General features: G+C 37.4%; 1 pseudogene; it reads left to right on the forward strand.

Annotated features, from left to right (window-relative positions):
- LOC131149188 (vesicle-fusing ATPase-like) overlaps nt 1–24,504 on the forward strand; it is a 44,737-nt pseudogene that overhangs the window by 13,719 nt on the left and 6,514 nt on the right.

Here is a 24,504-nt window from a genome sequence, read left to right on the forward strand (position 1 = left end):
TATATATATGAAATAGAAACTTATTTCTTTTAGAAATGTAAGGTAAGATTGCTTATTACTTTTATAAATAACACAAGCGTACACACACAAAAGCTGATAATTTATTTCATTTTTTAGACAAGGGAATTTCCTTGTTTGGACTTAAATGTTTAACTTAATAGATTTTCTAAATATAATTTTATCCAATTCTAGTTAAATTTATTTTCTTTGGAATATTTTGTTATACATTTAAAATATAAAGGTATTTCTACTATATATATGTGTGTATGTTTGTGTGTATGTGTGTGATATATATATATATATATATATATATATATATATTGTTTGTCTATTTTATTTTTTGGCTAACGAGAAATTTTTTTCTTAGGTTTGAATATTAACTTCTGTAAAGTCCAGATTCTAAATATAATTTTATCAAATTTTGATTAAATTTACATTTTTAAAAAAATATTTAGTCTAACTTTTAAAAGTCGTCTCTAAATAATTTATTACTCGTATTTCTATATATACGAAATAGAAACTTGTTTCTTTTAGAAATGTAAGATAAGAATGCATATTGTAGACCCATCATAATCTGCCCCTTACCTGGACTCTGCATACGTGAGAGTTTTGTGCATCGAGTTGTCCTTTCCGTAATATGATTTGCACTAATCATACTTTTCTATATTATGCAAGTAATTAGTAAAATTAATTGAAAAACGCCGCTATGGCATGGAAGATGAGTTTGAGTTATTTCTTATTGTGTACAAAAATCTAAACACAGGACTAATAAATATCTTCAAGATAAATGTTTACCATTTCTTAAAAATTAGAAATTAATTTCATTAGTCATTTAATTAGAAAGAGAACAAGGGAGAGAGAGAGAGAGAGAGAGAGAGAGAGAGAGAGAGAGAGAGAGAGAGAGAGAGATGAATGAACCTAATATAGAGTTAATTATTTTATTATGTGCTTAAAAATCTTAAATTTTTGGAAATGACTCTACACTAACATAAAACATATTTTTAAGGGCTTTTATGATTTACCATAATAGCACTCCCAGCCCCACATATATACTTCCCTCAAAATAGTCTCATATAAATTTTCAAAAGTTGAAAATCAAAATTTATTTGTCATTATCTATAAGCAACATGGAGCGCGATATAAATCACATTTATTTTCAATGTATTATTGACAATTAAGCCTCATTTATTTCACAATGAAATGACAGATATATTTCCTTCCCTTGCTTTTGCCTTTTCACTTATAAAGATTAGCAAAATTTATCGCACGATAAATAAAAATAAATAGATATAAAGCACCAATAACACTTATTAAAATAAAATAGGCAAATATTTGAAATATTTAATATGAGCAAAGTACTTTTCTTCCCCTTGATTTGATTGTCTGATTTGTAGAAAAGAAAAACTTTTGAAATATATAGAAATAAAGTGTATAAAAAAGAAAAGAGTTGTGTTTTAAATCATATGTTTCCATAAAAGTGTACTCTCACTATACTACTGAAGCAGCCTGTCCATGTTTTAGCTGAACCATGACATTACTTGACTAGAAATTATCTTGTTTTAGAGAGATGGTATTGAGTCTTTGACTAATGTTTTGCTCATCGGAATAACCAACAAAAAGGATTTGCTTGATGAAGCACTTTTGAGGTGACCCCTCTATCATATCAGTTCTTGCATGTGTTATGTAAGATTGTCTCGATATTCTGATCTATACATTTACTTGCTTATAAAAATTAAGTCCATCTGAATGTTCTATGATTTGTTTTTTTTAATTAAATATTTTAAGTATTTGGTTTGCAGGCCTGGACATTTAGAGGTCGAAGTGGAGATCAGCCTTCCTGATGAGAATGGTCGGTTACAAATTCTTCAGATTCATACAAACAAGATGAAAGAAAATTCTTTTCTTGCTCCATATGTCAATTTGCAAGAGCAAGGTATGAAAGTTATGCCTCTATATGTTTCTTATTGTTATCCTTGAGGGAGCCACATCAATTACTTATATGTGTCTCTACAAGATTACGGTTGAACTCAGTCGTATTTGGTTCAGTTATGGCTTAAATCAAAAACCGAACCGAAGGGTTTGGTTCTTAAAAATATAAAATCGAAACCGAGCTGTAAACCATCGGTTTTTAAAAAAACCGCAATCCATCTGTTAAGACAGTTTGGTTTGGTTAATTTTGATTTTCAAAATTTTAAACTAAACAAGCCATTAAGGCCATAGCCGCTGGGATGTTGGCCCAAATATGCCTAAGCCCAACTGATTTGGAAGCACATGACTGGAGGAGGCATTGGAGTGCAACTTATTCATTATGCTTCCATATTTGAAGCATTATGTCTAATGTTCTCTTGTCCCTGTTTCATATTTTTGTTCGTTCTTTACTTCACAGCTGCATGGATGCACCAAAATTTGGCCTTGAGCTGGCGGTGCTTGAAGGAATACCATTTCTCTTGGTAGGCTTGGATGTGACGGGTGCTCTCGAGGGGTGTCCAGGGGAGGGGCAGGGGTTTCTTCGCAGGAGAGGCGACGGTGGGGAAAGGAAGGGCCTCGGGGAAGACGGCGGCGGTGGAGGTGGCCGAGACGATTGCGGGTGGTCAGGGGCTGAGCATGAGGAGGTTAATGCCATTGATGGCGGAGGCAGAGGGTTCTTGGTACTGCAATGGCGATTTGGATTTTATTTAGGGTTAAGGTTTTGGGAGGGGTGAGTCAGCAACATCTGTATTCTGTGTTGTAGCTCTCACTCTTTGCCTATTGTTTTCTTTATTCTCTTTCTGCTTTCATTAGTGAGTTCATGAGGAGGTGCACAAATAAAAGGCAACTATAACCCGAGCATTGGGGTCCAAAAGGGTTACTATAGACAGGGGCCTACTCCCCCTTCATGAAGATCATTCCTACCTTATAATCTCAACATCACCCTTATCATATATATTCTTCTACTATATTTCTTTCGAAATATGGAAAATAAAGTATTGAGCTCCTCTTATTCTTATTTTTAGCCCTCAGTATCTGACCTATGGGCTTCAAGGGTGAAAGTTCAGTCAATTTGCTGCATCTCCAATGTGATACATTATTTTGGCATACGTATTTTTTTTAGATTAAATGCTCCATATCCATGATGTTGTTCAAAGCTACCAATCAAATGAAAAACACTACCTTAAATGAGCAGAGGGGATCCATGTTCTTTTAATCTATGAGTTCAACTCAACTAGTTTTCCCCATTTAAACACTTGATCCTTAACATTTTGGAAAATTCTTCAAATAGAACGATCTTATGCCCCCTGCTATTATTCTGCAAATTTATGATTGTTATAGCGAGTAAGATGATTTGCGAAGGTGAAATTTTAGGTATTGCCATGTTTGATTTTATTTATTGCTGTGAAACATTTTCTTTTGGGCATTTAGAAGCCAATGTGCATCTTCAAAAATCAAAATTTCATATCATTTGGAAGTTGAGTGTTGATTTTTTGATCTAGGTTTTTTTTTTGGTTGTTGTTGTTGTAAGGTAACTTAAAGAGTCCAATAATCTCTTGAAAGAAATGCCAATGAATCCATGAAATGAAGATTATTTAAAATAATTTTATTGGTACAGTAATATCAAATTATGATGATGATCATAATATTCTTGTTAGGTTGAAATTGGCATCTGTCTACTCCTATTCTGATTAATTAAATTATATTGAAGTATTACTAGTTGGATTTAGTTGGTTTTCACAAGCTAGACTGCAGTTTATCTCGATGAAATCAGTGCCAAATGCCAATGATTTGAATTGATTCAAGCAATGCAGTTCAAGTCAAACTCTGCACGTTAGCTAAATTGTTATAAGTGATATTATAAGCCCGATTAGAGGTTTTGTAGTGATTTGGAACCAAATGGTTAATTATGTGTATATGTGAGTTTGTACGAGCCTCACTTGGTTCTTTTTCTCATATGGATATTCACTAAGAAAGTCTCCTCCCTCTATATAACTTTGTTCTTCTTTTACTGTATTCCATTTTAAAAGGAGAAAACAAAAGGTGAAGTGGTTAGAAATTTAAGTTAGGAATGCATTAAAGTTTGGAGCAAATGCAATATGGGTTAATAAAGTACAAAATCCAATATCAACACACTTTATGTCAAAATTATTCACTTGAGCATGGAGAACTAGCTTTGTATTGGGAGTGTTCCCTTATCAATTCTTTAAATAGGAATAAATAAGGAACCCAATGTAGGATGTGAAGAAGCCCTGCGTGAACAAGGTTAATGCACTTGGGATTATGGTTTCAATCTTGGGATATGATTCTAAATTTGCATAATTTTAATAATTTTTATTTTTGTAGCAATTTTCTAACCTTTATGTTTGGGAAAGGCCTAAAATTTGGATTTGTGTGGACTATTGAAATTTGTCCAAATCCAAATCCAAATCCAAGGCAGAAATCCATGCCCTCAAATGCTGTGTAATAATATTTGGGTCACTAATTAGTAGATTCTAGGGTTTAATTCAGTGTGGAAGAGGTGTGCTAGCATTGTTGGTTCTGTTAGGGCCTTTATGATATCATTTTTGTTTTTTCTTTTCTGTTCTTGTTTTTGTAAAGTGACGAAACAGATTATGCCATCACGTTTGTTTACAAAACAGATTATGCAATTGTGTTTGTTTATGTTTCTATTTTTTTGTTTTCTGTTGATTTTCTATTTTTAAAAAACTAAAAACTAGATTTTATAGTTTTAGTTACTTGGCAACCTGTTGGCAGGACTTGTTGATTAAATCATTTGTTATACATAATATTTAAAATTAAAATAAAATGACCATGTGAATTTAAAATATAATTAAAAAAACTGTAAAAATTGTAAAAATAATAAAAACCTTTTAAAAATATTTTTACTATTTTCAAATGTTGTGTACAATGAAGTAGTTGAGTTTTGAAATATAATAATAAAGTAAAATAATTATGATACTTTCTATTTCTATTATAATATTTTTTTAATTTTTATTATTTTATATTTTTATTATTGTAATCATATATGTTAATATTATTTGATTTAAGTACAAAATCAGCATTTTTTCAATCAAAATTTTTATTTGTATTAGTCTTAGAAATATTAATTGTTATTAGTTTTTAGTTTTTGGTTTTTGTTTTCATAATTTTTTATAGTGATACCAGATGACCCATTGTTTATTTTTGTTTTGCAAATGTATTAGGTCTATTAGATTACCACTTTACTTAAAATATTAAGCTATTAGGTTTTGGGCCAACAATGTATATCAAGCCTTTAACACTACCTCACACGTGCAGCCTGACAGCACATGGAGAGATAAACAAACGATAAATAACACTCATTATTTAAATATCACACAATAAACATCGGCAACAAGGCTAGAACCTAGGGCCTCTTGTTAACCAACTCAGATACCATGTTAGATTATGACTTTACCTAAAAGCTTAAGCTATTAGGTTGTGGGCCAACAATGTATATCACGACTTTAACAAGGTCTATAAATAAGGATAATATAATTGATTAAAAGAGTTGCATTATGAAATTGAAATGAGCTTGTGTGTTTGACCTTGTGGCCTTTTCATCTTCTCATCATCTCCTATTCTCACTCCCTCTTGTCTTGTTCCTCGTCTTCCCTTGTTGTTTCTCTTCCATCTCTACTGTCCTACGCCATATTGGTGCCAGATCACAAACCAATCCTGTTTTGGTTTTTCTTTTTGCTACAATCCCAAATGTTCAAATCACCTTCTGTCATTCATCGTTATTCTTTATTGGTATTGTTCACTGATACTAGTCTTATGTAGTTACTCTTCTTAGACTAGTCTTATGTAATTACTGTTCTTAGATACTTTTCATTAAAACAGTTTATTGAAGCCCCAAATAGGCAGAAAAAAGCAGCAGCAGCAGAAAAAGCAATAATTGAGCTAGTTAGGATTCTTGTTATCTTCCAATCATGATGACTACTGCAACCAGGTTGTCTTCAGAAGTTAAATCAGTATCTGGTAGGATGCTGAGTGCACTCTGGATGAATATTAAGGGTAGCTTGATCATATCAGCAATTGAAATTGTAGCTTTGGGCAGTAAATCAATTGGATCTCACTTCATTCAGTCACACTTTGCTGTTAGCAATGATCTCCAGTTGGCACTTCTTTGAGCCAAAGGGCAATCAAGTAGGTGGAAACAATGGTGATGTCATAATGTTCAAACATGAAGAATTCAAGAAGCCTATAAAGATTTCAAAGAAGAGGAGGACGTCGATACTAAAAAAATTGGGGCAGATAAGAGTGCATGAAGATTCCAAGACATTCAAATCAATTGAATCTCACTCCATTCAGTCACATTGTACTGTTAGCAATGATCTTCACTTGGCATTTCATTGGGCCAAAGGGAAATCAAGTAGGTGGGGTGATGTCATAATGTCCAAACATGAAGAATCTAAGAAGCCTATAACGATTTCAAAGAAGAGGATGTAGACACTAAAAAGAATTGGGTAGATAAAAGTGCATGAGGATTCCAAGACATTCCAATCATTAAGTTTGCAATCGGTTGATTCATTGATGTAATAGGCAAGCAGTCTGCTAAACTTTGTTGTTTTTGTTGTTTCCAAGGGGCAAATTCGTGCCTGATCCACTTTGGAATGTCATGCTTCAAAGATCTCAAATTTGTTGCCTGTGGTTTCTTATAATAGTGCACTTCAAAACTTCTTGTCCTGTATTTCCAACATGGAAAGAACGATGGAGAATATGAAGAGGTTTCACATGAGCAAGATTTGGGTATTTAGTGTTATTGGCTCAGTTTTGGGATAATATTTTGCTTCCTATTATTTTTTGTACATTTTATTTTAATTTTTTGTTGTATTTTTATTACACTTAGTTTTTCCATGTTTTTGCACACATCTGTGGTCTATAAAATAGGCATATTTAATAATTGATTAGTACAACTGGATTGTGAAATTGATATGAGTTTGTGTATGATGTGGTCAGATTGTGCATAGAATTTTGGTAGGAAGGCCATAGATGTGTGCATGTTTGATTAGGATCTAGATTTATATGTGGTTATAGAGTTTATGTTTGTTAGCAGAATTGACGGCTACATGTGCTGTAATTGACACCTACATGTGCTATATGTTGGCAGAATTTGTTTAGGATGTAAATAATGTAGAAATCCCTACAGTGTAAACGACAGCCACGGTTGGTGAATGACGGCCAGCAGTGTGAACGATGGCCACGATTGGTGAATGAAGGCCACCTACTGTGGTAGGTGAGCCACCACCACCCAAGGTCTTAAATTTCAATTTCGATGTCAATTTCGATTTCGATTTGAAAAAATAATGGAAACTAGTAGTAAAGCATGGAATTCTTTGTGAAACTTTAGAAATGGTTAACAAATATAATAATTTAAGTTTTAAGACTAATATATTACAAATTAAATACATCTATGTTTTGTATAGGGTGGAAAAGTTGTAAAATAGTATGTGTATCAAACATGTTTGTAAGATAATGTACATTAAACAGATTCAGTTAATGCAAATGAAATTCATAATTCATTTAAATATTATTTATTATACAAATATTGATAATTTAGACATGAATGGTTAAATAAAATATTACTATAAGTCATTTTTTCATATTATTTCAAAAGCACTTGTGGTAACCTTTAGTTTCAATAAAATAAATTAAAAGAGAAATTTCACTTCACTCTTGAATCTCTTGTTTGAATTTCGACAAAATTTCATTGTGTAGTTAAAATTTCAACAAATTTTGCTAATATTTCGAGGTTTCGATAAATTTTGGATGATTCGTTGAGATTTCGACAGAAATTATGCAAGACGGAAATCGATTGCCATTTCGATTTCGAGGGTGACGGAAATCGAAAATTTCGACAATTTCGTGGAAATTTAAGACCATGCCACCACCTACCATGGTGGGTGATGAGCCACCGTCACCTACCATGGTGGGTGAGCCACCGCCACCTAGCATGAGATCTTGCCACAAGCCAGAGGCTATAAATTGAGACCCCCACCGAAGCTAAACTACGCATCTCAACTGCAAGTTGTGTCCTCTTCTGTTTTTCCATATTTTATTCTTTGTGTACATGTTAGATAGGGACCCGAGTATGTAAAGAATACACAATTGAATATACAATTGATTCATTCAGACCAAAATTGACATGGTATCTGAGCCCCAAATGATTTTCATAGTTATCTCTCAGCTTGGCTGAAGCTGAATTCTTAGTTTCTTGGTTTCTCGGTAAATTTTTTTTTCGTAGCAGCAGAGAATCCTGGGTAGCAACTTTCTTTAGGAGATTGGTAATTTCCGGTGGATTCTATACTGTTGTTCGGCAGTTCTATTGAAGGTGTCGGGAATTTTTTTTTTTGTGAAGTCCTAGTGTAGTGATTTCCTGGTTCGGAGGTTCTATTTCTGATTGTGATGAATTCTTGATGGCTGTCGACAGATTTTGGAGGGGCAATTTCGGTGAATCAGTTTTATCCTTTCTGATTGTATCTTTATTGCAAGCCTGGTTCCTATGGCTATAACTTTGTAGCAATTTTGTTTGGGTGTGTGGCTATCGGCAAAAATTTTTTTGATGTTGTTGGGCTGTTGAAATTCTTGTTCTAGTAACTGTTAAGATTTCTCTGTTCTGCCCAAATTTTTTTTTTTTTTCGTGGTAATTATGTCGGGAGAAAATTCTATTGTTCGCCTTAATGGCAAGAACCATGCTAGTTGGGAATTCCAGTTCCGAATGTTTGTGAAAAGGAAGGAGTTATGGGGTCATTTGGATGGGTATTATAAGGCTCCAACTGATTCCAAGGAACTTAGTTCATAGGAAAGTAGGGATGCCAAAGTTGCTTCTTGGCTACTCAGCTTTGTTGAACCTCATATGGTCAAAAATTTTCGTGGGTTCAATATTGCCAAGATGATGTGGGATTACCTTCGGCAAATTTATTAACAAAATAATTCTGCGCGAAAGTTTCAATTGGAGTTAGACATCAAAAACTATCGCCAGGGGAATCTCTCCATTGAGCATTTTCATTATGGTTTTATTAATTTATGGAATGATTATTCTGGGTTGGTGCATTCTCAGGTTCCCAAAGAAGCTTTGGCAGCCCTACAAGCGGTTCACTCTGGGAGCCAGCGGGATCAATTCTTAATGAAGCTCCGACTCGAGTTTGAAAGTGCACGAGTTGGGTTAATCAATCGCACACCTGTCCCATCTTTAGAGGTTTGCTTGGGTGAACTTATGCATGAAGAACAGTGTCTCGCTTCACAACTTGGCCTTTCTCAAGATGTTGGTGGTTCTGAGACTTTTAATGTGGCCTATGCCGCTAAAGGCAAAGGATGATCCAGATCTCCGCCACAGTGTTATAAATGCAAGGAAATTGGGCACCTTGCAAAACATTGCAGCAAGAATTTCTACAATTATTGCAAGAAGGAGGGTCATATCGTTAAGGATTGTCGTGTACGTCCTCAGAATCGATCCGCTCCTGTTTTTCATACTGCTGTTTAGTCCAATTTTGTGCCTACATCTTCCGCACAACCTGCTATTCCCGGTCTGTCTTCCAACATTACTCTCGAGCAAGTTCGGGAGATGATCATTTCAACCCTCTCTACTCTTGGTCTCCAAGGTAAGAAAAATCTTCTTACTTCTCCTTGGTTAATTGACTCTGCGGCTTCTAATCACATGACTGGCAGTCAGGCAACTTTATATGATGTTTGTATGTATGATGGTAAGCAGCATATTCAGATCGCTGATGGCAGTACTCTTCCTATTACAGCTGTTGGAAATCTAGGGTCTTTCTTTACTAATGTTTTCGTGTCTCCTGATTTATCTACCAATCTCATTTTGGTTGGACAATTAGTAGAAGAAAATTGGTCTGTTCATTTTGATCGTTTTGATTGTCATGTGCAGGATCAAGCGTCGGGACAAGAGTTAGCAAAGGGGCCTAAAGTGGGATGTCTTTTTCTCTTTAGTCATTTACCATTCCTCGTTCAATTTCTCTTGGTTGCTCTGCTATTGCCAATAATAATAACCAATTTTGGCATAAGAAATTGGGTCATCCAAACTCTGTAATTTTGACACATCTTATGAAACATGGTTATTTGAATAATACAAGTGCGTCTTCTTCGATATCTTTTGATTGTGCTTCTTGTAAACTTGGTAAAAGCAAATCTTTACCTTTTCCTTTACAGGGTAGTCATGCTTCAACGTGTTTTGAAATTATTCATTCTGATGTTTGGGGTATGAGTCCTGTTATTTCTTAGTGTTCGTGTCCTTCCACCCCTTAATAGAATGGCGTTGCCGAGCATAAGAATCGTCACCTTTTAGATGTTGTTCGTACATTGATGATTGAATCTTCTGTTCCTTCTAGATTTTGGGTAGAAGCCGTATCTACGGTTGTATATTTGATTAATGGTTTGCCTTCTCCTACCTTGGATCTTGATTCTCCATATTCTCGTTTGTTTGGTGTTTCTCCTGACTAAAACTCTCTGCATGTTTTTGGTTTCGTTTGTTTTGTTCACTTACCTTCCATTGAACGTCACAAGCTTGCTGCTCAATCGGTTCAATGTGCTTTTCTTGGCTCTAGTAATTCTCATAAAAGGTTTGCGTGTTATGATGCAGATGCTAACAAGATTCGTATTTTTTGCAATGTGATTTTTTTTGAAAATCAATATTTCTTTCCGTCTCGTACTAATCATGTTTCTTCCTCTATTTCACTTCCTCCTTTTGATGACGTGTCTAGTATTACATCTCGTTTTAAGCCAGGTTTTGTGTATTAGCGACGTCGCCCACTGCCTCTTCCTTCTTCTGAACCGCCATTTGATCCTGTCTTGCATGTGCCTAAGTCTTATTCGCAGGCTTCTGCTCATGAGTGTTGGTGGCAAGCTATGCAGGACGAACTTCAGGCTCTTTAGGACAATCACACTTGGGACACTGTTCATTTGTCCTGTTGGAGTTAAGCCTATTGGGTGCAAATGGGTCTACACTATCAAGCTATGTGCTGATGGTTTTATCGAAAGACATAAAGCTCGTCTGGTGGCACTCGGGAATAGGTAGGAGTATGGGCTTGATTTTGAGGAAACATTCGCTTCTGTGGCCAAAATGACTACTGCCCGCACTGTTATGGCCATTGCTGTTTCGAAAGGATGGTCACTTCGACAGATGGATGTGAAGAATGCATTTTTACATGGTGATCTAAAGGAAGAAATATTTATGTCTCCTCCTCTTGGCTTGTTTCCTTCCTCTTCTGTTGAGGTTTGTCGCTTAAAGCGGGCTCTGTATGGTTTGAAGCAGGCACCGTGGGCATGGTTTGAGAAGTTTCGTACTATATTGGATTTCACTTTTACTCATAGTCAGTATGACTCCTCTCTTTTCTTTTGCAAGACTGCCTTTGGGATCGTTATGCTTCTTGTGTATGTCGATGATATTGTGATTACAGGATCTGATCCACAGGTAATTGAGCAGCTCTTACAGCACCTCAAATCTTCGTTTCATATGAAAGATCTTGGTCCACTGCAGTATTTTCTTGGACTTGAGGTTCAACATTGTCCGAATGGTACACTCTTACATCAGCATAAGTATACCCAAGAACTTCTTTCGTTAGCTGACCTTCAAGACTGTAATTCGGCTCTTACACCTATGGAGATCAATTTAAAGATGCATCAGCGGATGGTGATCCCTTATTTGATCCTTCAATGTATCGGCAGCTGGTGGGTAGTTTAAATTATTTGACCATTACTCAACCTGGTATCTCATTTGCTGTTCAGCAGGTCAGTCAGTTTATGCAGGCTCCGTGCCAATCACATTTGGCTGCTGTCCGTCGTCTTCTTCGATATCTCAAACAGACATTTGGTCACGGCTTGTTCTTCCCTTTAGGGAATTCTTTACAGTTGATGGGTTTTAGCGATGTCGACTGGGCTAGATGTGCGGATCCTCGTCGTTCTATTACGGGTGGGTGTTTGTTCCTTGGTGATGCCCTCAGGTGCCTCAAAGTCATCCACCGAGTTTGAAGTCGGGCTATGTCGTTTGCCTGTTCTTAAATCTTATGGCTTCGAGGGTTGTTAGGAGAACTTTGTGTTCTGCAGCTTACTCCTACTCCTCTTCATGCTAATAATACAAGTGCTATTCAAATTGCTGCCATTCCCGTTTTTCATGAACGCACCAAACATATTGAGGTGGATTGTCATTCCATTCGTGAAGCCTTTGCTCGTCAGGAGATTACTCTTCCACACATTTCCACTGAACACCAAACAGTTGATGTTTTCACCAAGGCTCTTTCTTGTCCTTGCCATCAATTTCTTCTTGCCAAATTGATGCTTCTTGATTGCCCAGCATCAATTTGAGGGGGGATGTTAGCAGAATTGACAGCTACATGTGCTGTATGTTGGCAAAATTTGTTTAGGATGTAAATAATGTAGAAATCCCAACAGTGTGAACAACGGCCACGGTTGGTGAATGACGGCCAGCAGTGTGAACAACGGCCACGATTGGTGAATGACGGCCACCTAACATGAGATCTTGCCACAAGCCAGAGGCTACAAATTGAGACCCCCCACCGAAGCTAAACTACATATCTCAACTGCAAGTTGTGTCCTCTTCTGTTTTTCCATATTTTATTCTTTGTGTACATGTTCAATAGGGACCCGAATATGTAAAGAATACACGATTGAATATACAATTGACTTATTCAGACCAAAATTGACAATGTTATGAAACATATGTTAATTTGGTCTCTTTAGATTCATTGGTGAAGCACATTCTAGTTTATCTTTGATCTCTATCCAGACTAATTACATGTATTCTCATTATTTATGTTGATAACTTATTTTGGAGTCTTGGGTATCCAACTCCGCTTTCCTAGAGAAATAAATTATAGTTTATTTTTTATCTTTATCTAATATAATTTCATGTATTTACTTGTTGGTATGTTGTTAGTTTCTCTATAGTATCTAAGTCCAATTCTCCTAGCTTTTGACTACATTCATACATTTCTCAGATTTAGGTTTTGGAATTTGAGAGGAATCTTTCTCTTTTCAATGCAGCTGCTAAGACAAAAAACTATAGTGGGGCAGAGCTTGAAGGTGTCGTAAAAAGTGCAGTATCATTTGCCTTGAACCGGCAACTGAGCATGGATGATCTGATTAAGCCAGTGGATGAAGAGAGTATAAAAGTCACCATGGATGATTTTCTGAATGCCCTGCAAGAAATTATTCCTGCATTTGGTGCCTCCACAGATGACCTTGAATGGTGCAGGTATAATTATATTATTAGTATTTATATGAAATGGCGGTATATTTTTGAATCTCATTGGATTCACTTGTTAATATCCATATCATTCAGTTCCTAATTGTGTAGTTGACCAGGTTTTGTAAAGCCTAGGCATTCTGTTTTTGCTCTTGCTATAACTAAATTGTGAAATTTTGCATCTATGCTTTAAATTTCATGTTTCATGGTCCGATGATGTCTGAGCTTGTCGTTATTCACATGTTCAAAAATACTAAATTTGTTTGAACAATCTTATCTTAATGTTTGCTTTGGAGGAATTCCCTCTATGATATTCCAAATCAATTGATTCCCATAATACTACTTGTCTTGAGGCCTGGTTCTTGTTGGTAAGTGACAATTTTATGGGCTTTTTGAATTTCATTTTTCTACTTTTAATATATGCATGATGCTTTCAAATGTATTATTCAACAAAATTGAGGTTCATTGCATTTATGTCAAGTTACCTGCTAAAATAAGTCTCACATGAGTCTACCCAAGCATTTTTCCTTTTTTTTTCCTGTAAAAGTACATACTATATGTACAATCTAACTCCTCCCCCCGCCCCCACTCCCCCCCTCCCCCCCCCCCCAAAAAAAAGAAAAAAGAAAAAAAAGAACTCTTTGAAGAACTCCTTCCTTCTTTTTGAACTAATGTTGAGTTTCTTGTATTTTTTTGATGCCTTAACATTCTTTTGGAACCTTCTTGCACTAGTAAAAAGTCATTTTGTCTAAATGTCGGTTTTGAAAGAAGGCAGGAAGGATAAGATTTTTGTGGCATTATGTTGTTTTTGCTACTGTTTGGTGCATTAGTATGGAAGTAATGGGAGAATTTTCAATGCCCAGACGATCTCTTTAGATTTTTTATGGTGCAAGATTGTATTAGTGTTGCTGTAAAGTTCTGCCTTCGGTGATTTTAAGGTTGAAGTGACATCATAAAGACTGGATGGCTCTGCCTCACTTCACATTTATCCTTTATTTATTTTATTTTCTTCTTGTGTTTTTCCTTGGAGGATTTCTTGACCTATTCTGTACTGCTTCTTTCTTCTCTTCTATATAAATTCAACTTTTATAAAAAAATTATTTGTAAACGAAATCTTATCCCTTAATTCAATATTTTTATACTCTAATTAATCTTTATTCTTAAATTGTACATGTATACATATATAGATATCTTAATAAATCCATTCTAATAAGTAATAATATTAAAGAAAATTTCAAATAATTTGTCAAATGGCATTGCCTGAGATTGAGCAGAATGGAAGACAATGATTCATATGGCTGATTGACTATCGGCTTTGCTGTTGTTATTGTTGTTGTAAATACTGGATATGGTAATCAGCAAACTTAATGGCATGGTTGCAAAAGTCCAATTTGTCCTCGCACATCTATATATCTTGGAAAATGCTTCATCTCTTGAGGCAAATGAACTTTATCACTTGAGTATGATCATCCATATGGTACCAACTAGAGGTGACTTGCAGGCTTAATGGCATGGTGGAATGTGGAGGACGACATGAACATATCTATCAAAGAGCTGGGCTACTGGTAGAGCAAGTAAGAGTGAGCAAAGGCAGCCCACTTGTTACTTGTCTTTTGGAAGGCCCAAGTGGCAGGTAGACATTTTTTGCCTTCATATTTCTGCTTGCTAGTGTTTCATTTTTCTAAATTGTATTTGTATTGTGCAGCGGAAAAACTGCAATGGTAGCTACTGTTGGTATTGACAGTGATTTCCCCTATGTCAAGATTGTATGTGGCTTCCCTTTTTTCTTTTGCATGCGTTCCCTCTAAAGTCTCTCTCTCTCTCTCTCTCTCTCTCTCTCTCTCTCTCTCTCATGTGTGCAAGAAGAGGTGCACAAGTTTCTAGTTTTGTGACTTTCTACTTCTACTTGGTTAGGTTTCAGCTGAATCCATGATTGGGCTTAGTGAGGCCAGTAAATGTGCACACATTGTCAAGGTTTGATGTTTCAACCTAAAATTTGAACTTGCTTGTAACATATGTTAAGTTACCGTAACAAGGAGGAAGTCCTCTTTGACTTCTTATGTATGTTTGCCAAATGCCAAGTTTATGCTTAGTGTTATCAAGGCATGTGTTGCTTTCCAGCCATCTTATGCTATTTTCAACTTGTCTGTCAAATTTTATTTTCTTGCATTACATTTTTTATAGGTTTTTGAGGATGCTTACAAGTCGCAATTAAGCATTATCATCCTTGATGACATTGAGAGGTAATTTCTATTGATGTCAACTATATGACCCTGCTATTATTTATTTGCTTCCTCCCTTATTTGATTTGTTCTGCTGGTTGTTCTAGGCTACTGGAGTTTGTTGCAATTGGACCTTGTTTTTCAAATATAATTTCTCAAACATTATTGGTCCTCCTGAAACGGCTTCCTCCAAAGGTTTTTTCTTTCCATTGTCTTATAAAATGTTTATGATATTTACCTTTGTCATGGAATGCATTCTGTTTATCTTTGTTATGGCTACTTGTTTATATTCCTAATTGTTCCCAATCTGGTACATCTTTTTCCTGCTACTTGCTTTTCTGTTTGCTCCATTACCCAGCTAAACAGTTATTTGGTATGGTAGGTGTCACTGATTTCACTGCTACTGGTTTGAGTTCCTAATTTGTTTCTAATGTGGGTGGATCTCTTTCCTGCAACTTGCTCTTCATTGGTACTGGTTTGAATTACTAACTTGTTTCCAACGCGGATGGATCTTTCCCTGCAACTTGCTTTTCATACGAGGCAAAATGAATTTAATGCTATCATATTATTCTAAAAGTTCCTATTCTTCAAGAAAAACATACATAATAGGCCAGAAGTAGTGGCTCTTTCTGTACACATTCTATGTCATGTTTCTTTAGCTAAAACAATGTTTATAATGATATTTAGGATCGTGTTATTGAATGAAAAATAGCCAAATTCAAATGGTACACTGTATGTTTGTGAAGGAGTTAAATCTATAGAAATTGGTTTCAAGAGACAGAATTCCCAGCTTATATGAAAATCTGACTCAAGAGATTCCAAAAAAAGTAATGAGAGTGGGATTTCTAAGGTCTGTTTTAGAAACTTTACAATCTACCAACAGATCCTTTGCAGTCTCACACCCTATTTATTAATCGTGTTGATCTGGTCATTTTTTTTTTCACCTATAAATCAGATCAGAAGTATACTTCTTTTGGAATTTAAATTATGTTCGTGTAGCAAACTTGAATTTTTTTCTTTTTTCTAAAACATTAAACAGACATATTAGCATATCAATAAAGAAATAGTAGTTCAACTCTACTGGAGTTTAAATGCATTAGTTTGTCTCGTTGCCATGTTGATAAGTTTCTGTAATAAGTTTGTCGCTATTGTGAATGCTCAGATTCCAGAATCTAGTTGCGAGATTATCCATTTTCACTTTCTGTAACAAAGATAATGGCTATTTTCAGCATAAATTTGTTAATAATTAGCGTCACATTCCTTAAACTGTTTATCAGTGGAAAAACATTCCTGGTGATTGGGACAACGAGCGAAGTTGAGTTCGTGGATTCAGTTGGCCTCCGTGATGCTTTCTTCCTCTGTCACGTATGATTGTTGTCCAACATTGACATAGAAGGAATGCTAAAAAGGTAAATTATCATTTGCACCACCATCGTCATCATTTCCTTATTGACTACTTGGTTTGATAAAATATTTATTTGATCCGAGGGCTAGGATTTGGTTTCTCCTTGATACAAAGAAATTATTAGACATTGGGAAAGAGCACCACAATAAATAAATAAACTAAGCAGGAGTAAAAGTAATTTCTCCATAACCAAATAGGAAAAAACAATACCAAATCCCCCCCAAAAAACAAATAATTTACAGTGTGGATCTACTGGAGCAAACAGTTCTGCTGTAAATCTGTCATAGGGAAATGCTGATAAAACTGTTCACTGAAACCTACAACAATGCAAGGAACACCACTTTTAAGTTCAATGTTGTAACCACAGGCATAGAATTGGAGGGTGACTCTGTGTGCTAGTGCCTGCAATACTTACCTATTTTCTTACCATGAAACCTGAAGGGGGTAAGTATGCTTCTATTGAGAGGAAGTCCTTCGATCCAACTCCTATGAGGCTGTTTCTTCTCTCTCAGCTTCCTCAACCAGTAGCAGACCCAACACTAGAATTGCAGAAAGGGTTGAGGAAGGGGGAAGAGAGTGTGCTTCTTATGTAGCTGTGGCGAGTGTTAGGTGGTCTTGGACCTTCTCAACCTCAAAAGCTAGCTAATGGGGTGAGACTTTCCTTCACACTTAATAACCGACCACCAGTCCCTTCCACAACCGATGTGGGATAACCCAACAATCTCCCCCTCACACATCGGGCTCCAAACAGAAGCACTACATACCTGAAATCTTGAGGAGAATGTTGAACCATGGCTCTGATACCAGTGTTAGGTGGTCTCAAACCTTCTCAACCCCAAAAGCTAGCTCATGGGGTGAGGCTTTCCCTCACACTTAATAACCGACCACCAGCCCCTTCCACAACCGATGTGGGATAACCCCAACAGCGAATGCGGAGAAGGGAGTGTTTACCAGCTTGAATCCACATCCTATTTTGAATCAAGACATAGGGGCCTTTTATCTAGATAAAGCCCATTTCTGTCTGTTCCTTTAAAGAATCTGGGGTGGGCCTGAAAATTATAAGAATTTCATACAGCGAATGGACCTCTTGTAATTTAAGTCCATTCTCTAATTTCTTGAAGGATTGTGGCCTAGAATGAGATAGGCCATGCTGCTGCAGTGGGGAACTCAGGGCCCAATGATCAAGCTGCTCCTTGTGAATGAGAGGTTATCTTGAGGAAAAGAATGCACCATGTCAACCAAGGCATAAATTGGGTGGTTGAGCTCAAGCATAAGAGGAAATCAGTGGTGATCATACAGCTGGACAGTGAGAGATGTTTGAAAGCAACCTCTGAAGGGGACAGGGAGATGCACTTTGGCCCAAAATCTCAAGTCAGAGATTGTGTCCAGAGATGGAGGTGTGCTATCACTTGGAGTTTGTCTGAAACTATGAACCTCAAAGTTCACAAGAACGTGATGATCAAGCTATATTCTCAGGGAGATTGGTCTGAAATTAGAGATAATGTTTGAAGTTTGAATCAGAGGAGAATGGGGATAGTGTTTGCAGGTCAGGAATCATCTAAATTGGGGGCTAAAGTTTATACAAGCACATGTCAATTTGGGTTCTTTGTAGAGTGAAGTATTTGAGGACCTGGTGGTGGAGAGGCTTGAGAAGAAGCCCAAGGTGTGGAAGAGAAATTACATCTTTAAGGGGCATAGGCTTAATCTTAGTAAAAGTACTTTATACAACTTACCAATTTAATGTATGCTTCTCTTGCTCATTTCCTATTTGTTGGTGAAAAAATTAGAGAATATTGAGAAAAATGTCATAAACAGGGGGGGTTGTGAATTAAGAGATTTAACTCTTTTAACAAGGCTTCATTTGGTAAGTGGCTTTGGAGGTAGTGACTTTGGAGGTACATGGGGGAAAGAGGGCAAGTTTGGATGAAATTACTGAAGAATAAAAAAAATGGGATGGAGCATGGTGATTGCATTATGCAAAGATGCTGTGTGCTTGTGGGTAGGATTGGAAAACATTAGGACAGATTGGGATTTCTTCTTTGAACAAATTTGTTTTGAATTTGAGAGGGGAGACTTAGCAGGATTGCTGGTGTAGGGTGTTAGGGTCTTAGAGTTCTGCAACCCTAACATATGATTTTGGTGTATGATTATTGACTTGGAGGTAAGGTTGGTTAACTTGAATGTGATTATGTGGTTGTCATAGGGATGGTTTTGGTATGTCGTTGTGGCATTATGGTTGGTTTGGATAGTTTTGATTGTGGTGTTCTCGAATCTAAGATGTATGTGTTAGGAATCTACGAGCAATAAACGCACGTCAGAAAAATAAGAGACACCAAAAATTACGTGGTTCGGTCTAGATTGACCTATGTCCGTGGAGCAAATACAAACTCTCTTCTCAGCTCTTTTTGCACTCTTCCTCACGCTCTTTTCTACTCATTTTTCACTTGCACACACTCCTCTATTTATAGATGGCTGGAGAAATTACAGTAAATGGCAGATTAAATTGTAATCAATTTCAGCTTCAATCAATAGCCGTGGACAGCTGCGGATTACAACTCAACGCGGCTCAACAGCTCACACGTGGCACCTGCTCACACGCATCTCTGGCTCCAGCTACTCAACAATCTCCCACTTAGAGACAGAGACGCCTCCTCAACTAGTGATAATGATGTGCTCAAATATGTCTTCAGGCATGAAGACCAACTGAAGTTGAACACAACTTCAGCTTTTCTATAGTTTCCACATTTGTTAACATATTTGCTGGATTCCTGCTACTTTGGATTTTTTCAAGTGTCAACATGCCGTCCTTTAACAGAGATCTGACGAAGTGATAACGAAGTCCAATATGTTTGGTTCTGGAATGAAAATGTAGCGTTCTTTTCTAGATGTATTGCACTCTGACTATCACTATGCAAAACATTTCTCTCCTGCTTTATTCAGAGCTCTGTTAACAAACCCTGAAGCCAAATCATCTCTTTCTGTCACTGCTATGTACTCAGCTTCTGTAGTGGATAGAACAACAATCTTCTATATCTGTAACATCCAACTAGCAGTTGTTGTGCCAACAGTAAATATATACCCGGTGGTACTTCTATGATGATCAATTTCACCTGTAAAATCAGCATCTACATACCCTTGAATTTTCAAGTCACTTTTTCCGAAACATAGGTACTTATCAATAGTGCCACGTAGATATCTCAAAATCCACTTCACTGCTTCCCAGTGAGTCTTCCCTGGATTTGACATGTACTTGCTGACAACTCCCATTGCTTGGCCAATATCTGGTCTAGTACCAACCATAGAATACATGAGACTTCCAATGGCTGAGGTGTATAGTACCTTAGCCATGAAATATTTTTCTTCATCTGTCTGGGGAGACTGATCCTTAGAGAGATGGAAGTGACCTACCAATGGTGTATTTACTATTTTGGCGCTGCGCATGTTAAGTCTCTGTAAAACACGGTTAATGTACTCTGACTGAGATAACCGCAACGTTCCTTGTTGCTTATCTCTAGAGATCCACATCCCAAGAATCTGTTTTGCAGGACCCAAGTCTTACATGTCAAACTCCTCTGACAATTATTGCTTCAATTTTCTGATCTCTTTTATATCTGATCCTACGACTAGCATATCATCAACATATAACAATAGGATAATATAGCTAGTACGATACCTCTTGAAGTAGCAACAGTGGTCGGCATTGCACTTCTGAAAATTTTTCCTTTGCATACAGTTGTCAAACTTCTTGTACCACTGCCTAGAAGCTTGTTTGAGACCATACAAGCTCTTCTTCAATCTGCACACAAGATTCTATTTACCTTTAACTGATAAACCTTCTGAGGCAACAATACTCAAGACAGATCTAATGGTTGTCAACTTCACAACTGATGCAAAAATATCAGTGTAGTCAGTTCCTTCCTTCTACTCGAAACCTTTGATTACTAACCAGACTTTATATCTCTTGAATCCATCATGCTCTTCTTTGATCTTGTACACCCATTTGTTGTGAATAGTCTTCTTACCTTTGGGCAACTTAGTTAGTTCCTATGTTTTGTTGGAGGTAAGAGACTTCATCTCGTCTTTCATTGCAAGCTTCAAATTGCTCGAATCTCCTGCCTAACCTGCTTCAACATAGCATTCAGGTTCTCCTCTATCTGTAAGAAGTAAATGATTCACATACCTCCTATTTGGTACATGCTGCCGAGAATATCTTCCTAAGCTCTGGAGCTAGAGTAGGAGGCAGTGGTGCAACAATCTGTTCCATAGGTTCCTCTGCCTGAGGATTCTCGGTGTTTCCCTGTCATGTCCCTACACCTTCTAGGACATCATCCACATCTACATAGGTTGTTTCAAACTTTGTAGGTTATGTTGTGTTTATCGTTGTATATTACCTTTTCATCAAAAATCATATCTCTGCTTCTTATTACCTTTTTTTTTTCATCATCCCAAAAGCGATATCCATATTCATCTCCACCATAACCGACGAAGGTGCATTTTCGAGATTTTGGATCAAGCTTATTCCTGACATGATCATTGATATGTACATACGCAACACAACCAAAAACTCTCAAATGTGAAAGTCTTACCTCTTTACCGCTCCATACTTCTTCTGGTAGTCTATAGTCCAATGGTATTGATCGATTCCTGTTAATCAAGTAAGCTGCTATGATGACTGCTTCTACCCAAAACATCTTTGGTAAGCCTGACTACATACACATGCTTCTGGCTTTTTCTGTCAACAATCTGTTCATTCGCTCGACTATGCTGTTGTGCCGAGGCGTACCTGGCACAATTTTTTCCATCCTGATACCATGCTCATAGCAGAATTTCTTAAACTCGGTGTCATCATACTCACCACCGTTATCGGTTCTCAGCTTCTTAATTTTCAAATCAGTTTCATTTTTAACCATTGTTTTCCAAATCTTAAAAGCATCAAAGACATCAAATTTGTATTTCAGGAAGTAAACCCATACCTTCCGAGAATGATCGTCAATAAATGTCACAAAGTAATGCTTCCCAGTTATGGATGAAATGGTCGTTGGTCCCCATACATTTGAATGGACTAGCTCAAGTCTCTCCTTTGGAGTAGTGGTGTTTGTCTAGAAACTGACCCTCTTCCATTTCCCAAGTATGCAATCCTCACACGTGTCAATCTTCACTGACTGTAAATCACTCAACTTTCCCTTTGAGTGCATCACTCCGAGTCCCTTCTCACTCAGGTGTCCGAGTCGTTGATGCCAAATGTTGCTATCATCATTTCTTGTAGCAACTGTAATAGACATGCATGCATTAGGGATTACATAAAGAGTTCCACTTTTCTTAACTCGTGCAATCGTCAGTGCACCCTTCGAAATCTTCCATTCATTACCAATGAATGTTGTGTTATATCGTTCATCTACCAGTTGATCAACTGAGATCAAGTTCTTCCTCAGATCTGGAATATATCTCACATCTCTCAGTTTCCATACTGACTCGTTCATCTTGATCTTCACTGTCCCTTTGCCGGTTATGTCGCAAGGTTGATCATTGCCAAGGTATACTTTACCGAAGTCACTTGGTGTATACTTCTCTAGGCAATTTCTACTGCAAGTGGCATGAAACGAAGTTCCAGAGTTTAACACCCAAGACTCCTTTTTGCTCTCCAAAGAGCAAATCTACATATCATCATTTTCTGAAGCAACATTTTCTTCTGTCTTCGCCTTTGTCTCATATTCTTTCTTCGGACCTTTGCACTGGTTTCTGTAAGGACCAGTTTTTCCATAGTTCCAGCATTCTATATTCTTTGTGTCCTGGGAACCTGTGTCCTGAGAACCTGTGTCCTGAGAACCTCTGGGATTTTTGGATTTGAACCTAGATTTGCCCCGATTTTTTGATCGTCCATGCCTGCTTCCTCTGCCTCAACTTTCCATGTTCAAGGCTAAACTCGAAGTGGAACCACGGTTTGACTGCATTCTAATTTCTTCCGTCAAAATCATGCTAACGACCTCATCATATACTAGCTTTGATTTCCCTGCGGAGCTATTGATTGCAGTAACAATACCATTCCAACTTTCGAGCAACTGACTGAGAATCAGTAGGTCACGAATCTCACTATCAAATGTAATCCCAACTGAAGCGAATTGATCCGACAACTCATTGAAACTATTCAAATGTCTGCTAAAACTTTCACTTGCAGACATGGTCATAGTAAATAACCTTTTCATAAGATGTACCTTATTAGCAGCTGACGGCTCCTCGTACATGTTAGAAAGCGCATCCATTTGAGACTTGGTGGTTGATATGGGCTTGATATTAAATGCCACAAACTTTGACTACGTCATTTTGATAGCTCCGAGAGCTCTCCGGTCAAGCAACTCCCACTCGTCCTCGTTCATAGATCCTGGTTTTCCCTTCAATGGTAAGTGTAACTCTTTCCCAAACAAGTAATCTTCAATCTGCATCTTCCAGAAATCGAAATTGTTGTCGTTAAACATCTCGATCTTTGAGCTCTTTTCGTTCGACATCTCGATTTGCTGATCTAGAGCTGGAATTAGCTTAAATGAACAGCACGGTTGGATTCGAAACAATCAAAAACCTTAGAAATGGTTTAAGTCTTCCAAAAAACAGCTTTGAAATGACTCCAGAAACTTGGTCAAACTTCTCGGTCAAAAAAGGTCAAACTTAACAAAATATTTGCAAACTTAACGGAATATACCTACCATTAGTGACGCCGTTTGCTAACGTGGCAGGGATGGGTTCCACTGCTGACATGGCACTGTGGGGCCTACCTACTAGCAAATTCTGTGGGTCCCAGCTGCTGACGTGGCAGATGATGTGGTGTGGACCCGGGGTGACAGGGTGGCTGGCTCAGCCGCTTACTCGGCGCCACGTGACACTGACGTGGACAGGTGATGTGGCGCTGACGTCACGGTGTCTTCAACCTTCCGTTGCTTTGTTGGGTGTTCATGGGCGCGTGGGTGCGCGTGGGATGACCTACCGACTGTCTGCCGGCGCGTGAATGCGCGTGGGAGCACGTGGACACGTCGTTTGGATGTTGGCGGCCCGTGCAAGCGTGTGCGGTGTGGTCTGGGCTCCTTTCGAGCTCCGGTTTGCACCGTTGGCTTCGTCTCAACGAGAGGAACACAGTGGTGCTCTCAAAATGCAATTTCAAGACACTAAACGGGGCTCTATTTTTTGGTGAATTTCTCCAATATGATGTTTCTGCTCTGAACTTGGCTCTGATACCACTTGTTAGGAATCTGCGAGCAATAAACACACGCCAGAAAAATAAGAGACCCCAAAAATTACGTGGTTTGGTCTAGATTGACCTACATCCACAGAGCACACCACAATCCACTATGAAATCTGGAGAAAATACAAACTCTCTTCTCAGCTCTCTTTGCACTCTTCCTCACGCTCTTTTCTACACATCTTTTCACTTGCACACACTTCTCTATTTATAGATGGCTGGAGAAATTACAGTAAATGGCGGATTAAATTGTAATCAATTGCGGCTTCAATCAATAGCTGCAAACATCTGCGGATTACAGCTCAACGCGGCTCAACAGCTCACACGCGTCTCTGGCTCTAGCTACTCAACAGTATGATCATTAGATCTTAGTGGTTACTCGTACATAATCGAGAATACTTTGGAGACTTGACTCTTGGGGGGACACTAGGTGAGCATT

This window comes from Malania oleifera, chromosome 1 (assembly GCF_029873635.1).
Source record: "Malania oleifera isolate guangnan ecotype guangnan chromosome 1, ASM2987363v1, whole genome shotgun sequence".
NCBI classification, from domain to species: domain Eukaryota; kingdom Viridiplantae; phylum Streptophyta; class Magnoliopsida; order Santalales; family Ximeniaceae; genus Malania; species Malania oleifera.